A 9,389-nucleotide genomic window follows, 5' to 3' on the forward strand; every position below is an offset into this window, starting at 1 on the left:
AGCAGTGGGGAAGTAGGTAACAGGAGGTGGGGGAGAGAATGAGAGTCCTGCTTGGCTCTCAGGACACTTGGCTACTGGTACTTGTCATTAACTAACCAGCCAGGGGCTCTCAACCCAGCTGCCCTTCAGAAGCCACCCACCTGAGATCCTGACTCAGCAGGTCTGGAATGGGTCTCAAGTATCTGCATATTCAGAAGCCTGTGTGATTTAATGTATGATTAAGACTGAACACTGGGGACGCCTGGGTGGCTCAGTTGGTTAAGCAACTGCCTTCGGCTCAGGTCATGATCCTGGAGTCCCAGGATCGAGTCCCGCATCGGGCTCCCTGCTCGGCAGGGAGTCTGCTTCTTCCTCTGACCCTCCCCCCTCTCATGCTCTCTCTCTCTCATATAAATAAATAAAAATATTAAAAAAAAAAAAGACTGAACATTGACCTAATTATATAACCTCGATCATTTTAACCCTTATTTTCTCTGTGCCCCCAACTATGAAACGAAGCAAGTAATTGCCAGTTAACACATAATTGCTGCCCAAGAAGACTGTGACGGTCATCACTGTTTTTGGTAATAGTACTATTATGTAATCCCACTGATTTTAGTAGCTTAGATAGTATTTTTCCTGAGAAAAATGTCAGTAACCTCAAATGACAAGCAGACTAGTTTTCCTATCATCCAGTGTTTTAATTTGGCTTCCAAAAAATTAAGTACCGATGCTTGCTGTAACAGCTTTGCGAGCCATATAACCTGCTTTTATGCACTGTGTTACAAAGGAATGAGTCTGAGTCTTCGGATTTGTAGAATCTGCCTTCTTGCCTTTCAGTCCCACCTCAGGGGTGTGTGTGTGGGCAGGCACAAGAGTGTGAACGGTAATTGTTAGTGAACCCAGTTGGAGGACTACGGGGAGGTGCTCAGAGGCCAAGGTTCCAAATGTTTCTCATTAATTATCTTCAAGACAACCTCTCATCCTAAAAAAAGCCCCAATTAGGGAGCAACACATGGCTCTGGAAGCCATGGTGGTAAATTTCCTGATCTACTGGTTTTCATTTTGAGGATTAATGTAGCTCAACGGGGAAAAATGTGGACTCTGGAGACAGCCAGGCTGGGTTCTGATAAGGCTCTACCCCTTACCAGTCTGATGACACTGGGTGAGTTCCTCCATCACTGGTGCCTCAGTTTCCTCATTGGAACTACGGAGAGGATAATGATAATGGCACTGGCCTCCCAAAGCTGTTGTGCCGATTAAACCAGTTAACCCATGAACAACATTTAGAACTGCACCTGGAATATGTAGACATGCAAGAAGCCTTAGCTTTGATCATCTGCTCCAGGACAACAATGTCATCTATAGGGACAAATGGATAAGTTGAGTCACACGTCAGGCTTGGGGGAAAGACATCTGGGGGACAGGTCAGCCTTTACTGAAGCCTTTCCATGGGACACTGGGTCAGACAGTGGAGGGCTCTTTCCCCCTCTCAGTACAACATTGTTTCCCCCTCAGTCTCTCCCTCACTCCACTTAGCTCTTTCGCCTCCTTCTCGCCAAGCCTGACCTCCACGTCATCAGCCTCACCACGAGGCATTTCTCCACCTAGAGATCATCCTCAGGGCTGCGGCCACAGGTCAAGTCTGACGAGTCCCTGGCCCCTTGCCCCGGCCTCTCCCACCCAGAACAACAGGGTCTTGGGTCCAACTCCTCTTCTGCCTCTTAGGAGATGGTGGGACTTGCCTGGGAGTGAGCCTCCCAAATCCCATGCAGGAAAGAGCCATCCCAGCTAGGAAGGGCCGGCTCATGTTTGCCATTCCCCTGGCAGAGTCTTTCCTCACACAAACATTTTGCTCAGGGCAGTTTTCAGAACGCAGACATGCCGAGCTGGCTTCACCTCTTATTAACTGGGCCTGAAGAGTCAAGTCAATTTTGGTTTTAATTAAGAGAGCGCAAGGATTGGGGCATACCGTGCAGAAGGAAGAAACAGGAGCAAGGGGGAGAGATGAAAGCCGGGCTTTGTTCTCACTGGAACATGTGGTGTTTTGAGAAGCCGGAGTTGTTATTGAGCCTTCCTCACTACCTCCAAGGAGGGAGAGAACAAAACCAACTCACTGAGGGCAAACCCACTAAGCCGTCTCCTTTAATGAATTCTTCTTAGCAACTGGTTTCCAGGCAGTTGAGAAACAGTGTGAGAGTGTAAAGGGCATTTTTCATTTCAACGAATTTTGTGGACCTCTGAAAATCCAAGTTCCTCTCTGCTCCCCTATCCCTCCTTCAGTGCACACATCTCCACACACGGAGCCACGCATACCAGTGGCAAGTGCTGGAGCGATCTGTAGCTGATGAGAACCTAGGAGGGCCACTGGAGGAGTTGCCCAGGGCTGCCAGGGTAAAATGCCACTAACTGGGGGGCTTAGAACAACAGAAGTGCATCGCCTTTGAGTGTTAGAGGTTAGAAAACTGAAATCGAGGTGTCAGCAGGGCAACAGTTCTCTGAAGGCTTTGGGGAAGGGTGGGTCCCAGGCCTGTCTCCTAGCTTCTGGGGCCCCCAGGCTCGTGGCAGCCTGATGCCAGTCTCGCCAGGGCCTGCTCGCTGTTTGCATGTCTATGTCCAAATTTCCTGTTGTTATAAGAATACCAGTCACATTGATTAGGAGCCCACCCTACTCCAGTATGACCTCATCTTAACAAATTACATCGGCCACAACCCTATTTCCAGAAAGTCACGTTCTGGGGTACCAGAGGTTAGCATTTCAACATACGCATTTTGGGGGACAAGTTCAACTTGTAAGAGCCACAGCTGTGTCCTACAAACTTGAGTCCACATGAGTGCGGGGCTCTGCTTTGCACAGCGCATTCTCTAGCCCAACACTCCAGGGCTCGTTGGCCGCACATTTGCTAGAACAGCTCTAGGGCTAGTTCTGTGTGTACTGGAAATGAGGCCAGACACGTGGGCAGGGCTGAGCAGGCTATGTGAGAGCCCAGTGCTTTACCCCATGAGCAGTGGGGGCCACTGGATGTTTATCAGCAGGAGGATGATCAAACTCTAGAAAGACTCTTCCAACCATCGTGTTGGGAAAAGGAGTGGGGGCAGAGCGAGGCTGTCTCAGTTTTCCAGGCAAGAGACCGAGCCGGCCTGAACCCCACTGGTGGCAGTGGGATGGCAGGAAGATGGCTTGGAGAGAGGGCTGCGATTTCTGTGTGTGTGTGTCCAGAGCAGAGGAACTTAAAGTGTGTGTTATTGCAGTAAGGGCCCTGCCACTTGGGTTTCTGGAGATGGGCACTTTAATTAGTTTTGGAACAGATTCTCTTGTTTTCGAGGAAATCGCCAGGATCAAATCTTTATTCACACCAAAGTAAAGCAGCTTGTTCTGGGAACAAGCGGTAAAGACATCATGAGTGTGGCAGTTTTAGAGTGAGGTGTTAAGTGCTGACTAATTAGAGAAAAATTGTCCTGAAGTAAGGAGTTAGACCAAATTATTTGTATCCCCCATGTATTGGTTTCCTATTGGCTGCCCTAACAAACCACCACAAACTTAGTGGCTGGAAACAACACAAATTTACTATCTTACAATATCCATCCTATCTCAAGGTCAGGAGTCGGACATTCTCACAGGGCTAAAATCAAGGGGTTGGCAGGGCTGTGTTCCTTTCTGGAGGCTGGAGGCTCTTTTCTCTATGTCTAACGCACCCACATTCCTTGGCGCATGGCCCCTTCCTCCATCTTCAGAGCCAGCACTGTGGATAATCCAGGTCAAGCTCCCCATCTCAAGGTCAGTTGATGAGCAAACTTAATTCCACCCGAAACCTGAATTCTTCTTTGCCATGGAACCTAATGCATTTACAGGCTCTGGGATTAAGATATCTTGGGTATGTCTTGGGGGGGGGGGGTGCATTCTTCTGCCTACCACACCCCCATGCTGATTAAATTAGTAATAATGCAGGCAGTGCAAGGCTGAGGAGTGCCCTTGTCTTATCTGAGCTCTGGGGAATCTGGGAGGGGGGTTCTTTGGAACGAAATGGAGTTTCCCAGGGCCAGTTTTGTGGGGGCGGCATGAAAAGGCCTCAGGGCAGGAGAAAGGGACGATGCTCCCTATTTTCTGGGGAGAGGGGTTGGGGGGCAGGGGGGTCTCCACTCAGTGTCGGCCTGATCTATTCTAAATAATCTCGTTGAGATGGGAGAGCCTGATAGGAGCTAAATATGGCCTTGAGGCCAGGGTTTTAGGGCCCGTGAGCCCCAGGAACACAACAATCTCCTTCTTTTATCCCCCAAACATTCAGGAAGCACTGCCATCCATCCGTCCTAGACCGGGGAGTTAATTTGTGAGGCATTAGTGATGGGTTCCCACTTGCAGCGAGTCCCTATGAACAGCTAAGCTCCCAGGTAGCTGAGTTTTTTTGGGGGGGGTGCGGCGGGGAGCGGGAGGTGAAGCAGGAGGCTCAGGCCGCAGCAGTGGGGCCTCACGTGGCAGGTGAAGTGACACATACTTGCTCTGATGGCATCTCTGGGGACTCCCAGAAATGGAGGAGGCAGACCCCGGACTCGTTCCGCGAATCCCAGGCTGTTGTAGGTTTGAATGTGAGAAGAGGTGAGACTTGATTTTGGGCTCCTGAAGCAGACCTCTGGCTTCAGGATGGAGAGACTGTAGGAGATGATGGAGGAGCAGGTGCTGACTGATTCTCACATGCTCAGCTGTGGAGCACAGTGGAATCTCTGTCCCTGGAAGATACATTTTGAGGAGGCCTGAGGCAGGAAGGATGCAGCCGTGTGCCTTGTGTGCCTGGAGCTGGGGCAGGGCCCACAGGCCCAGGTTTGGGGTTGGAGCTTCCTGTGGTAGCAACACAAGCTGAGGGGTATTACTGTTTATGCTGAACAGGTGAAGGGAGGGAGCACCTTAAGAGGCTCTAGGTCTTTGGGAGGTAGGGCTCCCCACCTCTCCCCATACCTACTGGAAAGGTCAGCTATAGGTGGAGGGCATTCTCCTTTTTTTTTGGTTCCATATTCAAAAGGAAGAGTAATTTCCCCATAAGAGGTCAGGAAAGATGCCTTTTTAATGAAGGGCTTTTGTGCTTGGGGTCTTCTCACCAGTCTCCTCACCACCTTGCCCATCGCCTCCCGCTTGCTGTCTTTGTCCTTATTTAGAAGAAAGGCTTGGTTAAGACATTGACTTCTTAAAATGTTTTCTGTTTAGTTTTTCTTAAATAAAAGGGGAAAAAAAGCTGTCAAAGTTTTACCCTCAGACACCTAGGCCACAATTGTCCGTAGAGTTACGTGTTCTTATATCAGGATGTTTGTCCAAAATGCATCCCCTGAAAAAGACCCAACTGATCTTGTTTCAACAGAAGAGAGGCAAGTAATGGTCCACTGACAAGCAGCTTCTCGCTGCTACCACTGGTTCTGGGAGCTGCAAGAACTTCAACCAGGTACCTGATCGAGGTTCCAAAAGGCATTTGGTCTTAGCTGTGCCCTTTTCCTTCATTCTAGTCTAGCTGTGCCTTTGTCTGTAACTCTTTCATTCAGTTATGTGCTGTGAGGGATCTAAAGAAATGAATCTATTGCCAGTCTCTACACTTAAGGAACTGATGGGAGATAGTGGCTACTCTCGGAAGACAAGCAGTTAGGCTATGAGGTTACACTATGAGGCAGTTTGTGGGTAGGTCCCAACCGTAGTTAAGACTGACATGAGGGCACCTGGGTGGCTCAGTCGTTAAGCGTCTGCCTTCAGCTCGGGTCATGATCCCTCGGTCCTGGGATCGAGCCCAGCATTGGGCTCTCTGCTCAGTGGAGAGCCTGCTTCTCCCTCTCCCTCTGCCCCTCCCCTCTGCTCATGCTGTCTCTCACTATCTCTCTCAAATAAATAAATAAAATCTTTAGAATAAAAGAAAAAAAAAGAGTGACATAAAATTCTGTTAGGGTTTAGAGCCAGTAGAAGGAACTTCTAACGGCTTGATTAATTGAGAAAAGAATATTTTTGAAATCTGCCCTTGAAGGATTGTCTCTGCAGAAAGAAAGAGCTAGGACATTTTACATGGAGTAGGGAGATTGCATAAGGGATATGGTGTGTGTGTGTATGGGATATGTGTATGTCCATCTGTGCACCTATAGGCACATAATTGTTACACATGTAAATGTAAAATTCAAAAAGATAAAAATCTGTACAGTCTCCCTGTCTCCTAGTTCTCCTCCCTAGAGGCAGAGCTTAGATTTTAAAATATTTAATAAATACAGAGGACCCCCCCACACACACACACACATATGCACACACATCCATGGCTGGATGGCTGACCCATCTTCTAAGGATGGAAGTCTCAAACGTGATGTTGACTTTGTTTTCTCTGTAGTGTTATGTAGCCATTCTTTACAACCACCAAATCCTGACAAAGAGGACTTCACACACTGTTTTGGGGGGCCATGCTTCTGGAACAAGATGCAGAAAACTTGAGAGACCAAATGTAATTATATAATGTTAGCTACCCCTAACCCCACCCAGGAATCCACAAAAATCCCGGTAGGATTTGGCTCCCTTGGGGTGTGGGACTAGTCTAAAGGACTAGAGGCCCTGGCTGACACACAGGCTTACACCGAAGGGGTGAAAAGTTGGTCCCATTTGGAGACCAGAGCAGAGGCAGGGCTACCCCTCTTTCAAGTGAGCATGCCAAGGGGGTGCACGGGGGACCCACAAAAGCAGCCTTCAGGGCAAGCTCTGCCGGGGCTCAGAGACTGGGGAGGAAAACAGCACATGCAGCCCCACTGCAGCTCTGTCCACGTGGGGTTCCCGACCAGGGGAGGACTCCCACATTGAAAGGTTATGTAGGAAGGATTCTGATTTTTTTTCTTCCCCTGCTGTGAAAACAATTAAAAACAGGATGGATATAAAATGGTTTTGTAACCTCCTCCACCTCCTGGCTTCCTTCCCTCTTGGGGCTGGGCCAGCCCAGACTGGAGAGAAACAGGAGTCTCATGGTCTGAAAATTCTGTGGCGGTTTAAATAATGGTGACCTATTGCTCCAGCTCTCCTCAGGGGGCCTGAGGCTGGAGGAGCAAATGTCTCCTGGAAAATGGACAGATAAAGGAGGACCCTTTATCTGGGAGTGAGGGGAGGAGTGGCCTCCCAGGCCCTGGGCCCATCCCCTGCCTCTGCTGCCCACAGGTTCAGAGCTGGTCTAACCTGGGGAAGTGAGGCCACCTATTTTAGAAGACAATTTATTTCTCACAGAACAATTCAAGTTGGCTTGTTATGCTTGCACATGCTTGCTTTCTACAAACCAACATCAAGAATTTTCATTCTGTTTTTGATCAACAAATAATCCTAACAGATAACTTGTATTGCATACAAGTGTGCCAGGAACCTGATTAGGCACCTTTCCTAAAGTAATTCTTACAACAGCACTGAAGGTTAAGTGGTATTTTGCCCAACTTACAAAGAAGGAAAATGAGCCTCAGACAGTAAGCGGCAAAACTAGGGTCCCAATCTAGGTCTGCTCTCCATTCCCTGCTGAGGTAAATGATAATAATCGTTCTCATTTATTGGGCCTTTGCTGTGTGCCAGAGACATGACACACATGCTCTGGAATCCTCATAGCCGACCTTGAGAAGGCTGCAGATCCACTTGCAGATGAAGAAGCGGTTGTTATGGAAAGAGCCCGAGGTCACAGGGCCAACTTGGGAAGTCAAGGCTTGAAGCTAGTTCTCCCTGCCTTCCCCATTTCGTTCCTCACATGCCATGCAACTTCAGAGACCCAGGAAGGTGCTCGTGTCCAGAGGTGCTCCCAGGGGGTGCTCTGGCGGCAGAGAAGGGCCCCGGAGGGTCCTCCCTGGTGGGCTGAGGTCGAACGGGTCTGCGCTCAGAGCGGGGGTGGAGCTGCCATCAACACACATGGCTCTCAGCAGCGTGTAATGTTGCCTGGGACTGTGGCCAACTTGGCTGAGCCATTTTAGACATCTTGAGGGACACAGCTCTGAGCATCTTAAATGGATAGACAGACTTCTGTCAGGAAGTGTTGCTTCATACCAAAGAACTGCCCCCATTTTTCCCAATAAAGAATATTAGTTGGAACTAAGTGATTATTTTAGAGCCTGGCAACCCGGGGGTCCTATTTTTACACCTGATGCAGAGTCATGTGAAGGGGCCTCTATGGCTTCTACAACCCTCCTTACTTATCAGACAGTTCTAATCTCCTTTTAGGAACCCCTGTGCTAGTTTCTAAGGCACAACCTCCCCTCAAAACATCTTGGGGTGTCTTAATATCCCAATCAGCATCTTCTCTTCCCTTCACTCGTCCCCACATGCTCCTCATCCAGAAACATGTAGTCCATAAACAATAGCAGCACATTACAGTCCAGGTTTGGGGCTGGTATGAGAACTAGCCAACACATTCCCATGTCTGTTACGTAATTTAGGGCTCTGTTTAACCCAACAAAGAAAAGCAGTACAAACACAGGTTTTCGGGGAAGAAATGTAGGACCATGAGTGATCAAAGCAGGACTGGGACCTATGTTTCCACTGGACCCCTTTGTCCAGTTCCAAGGTGCAGTCAGGGAAATAGCCACTGTGACTCAGGAACATTGCTCTGACTCAAAATGTTTTTCCCTCGAGGGATTTCTTCAATTGTTGTGGAAACTCCGCCTGAAAATTAAAAATACCCCATCAAGGTAAAGCTTCTATCTAGAACAATCCATCTCAGAAGAAGCATATTTTCTGAAACCAAGACTGTCACACAATTTGAGCTGTCTCACCTGCACCAGTGACTAGTCATCCATTCACTCAGCGACTCCTTATTGAGGGTCTTCCCGGTGCCAGGACTGCCACATACCGTGGACTTGGTAGGTGACGCTCTAGGCACAGTCGTAGCCCTCCTGGAGTTGAGAGTGCATTCAGGGAGTCCGATGATGAGCTAGAACTCATGTGTTACGACAGCAGGGAAGCCAGGTCAATCCCAAGGTTTGGAACAGCTTCTTTGAAGATGTAACGTTCAAACTTGAAGAATGAGTAGAAGCTGGCCAGGTAGGGATGAGGGGAGGAGGACTCCAGGTGTGGCAGCCACACACATGAGCCTCACAGTTCTCTAAGTTCGGGGAATTTAATTGCCCAAGGCCCAGTTGCTGCTCTCTGAAATCCATCTCCATGTGTTGAGGCTGTGCTTCCCATAGGCACTCCTGGCAAGTGACTGAACGTAGCAGCCTGTTCCTTGGAGGCCAGGACTCCTCTGATGACTCATGACTCTGCTCAAGGATACCCCCACAACCCTATCAAATGCCCTTAGATTGCTGGGGGGGTCTAAGCTACATCCACCCAACCTTCCTTCCCTCTCTCCTTCACTGGGGGGTCAGACCTGCCTTTGTGCTCTTTGTCTAGCCTCTCCATTCTGCTGCCCACCAGGGGGAGTAGGTGACATTGCCCAGGG

This window comes from Mirounga leonina, unplaced genomic scaffold (genome assembly GCF_011800145.1).
Source record: "Mirounga leonina isolate KUSES-001 unplaced genomic scaffold, KU_Mleo_1.0 Mir_168, whole genome shotgun sequence".
NCBI lineage: Eukaryota > Metazoa > Chordata > Mammalia > Carnivora > Phocidae > Mirounga > Mirounga leonina.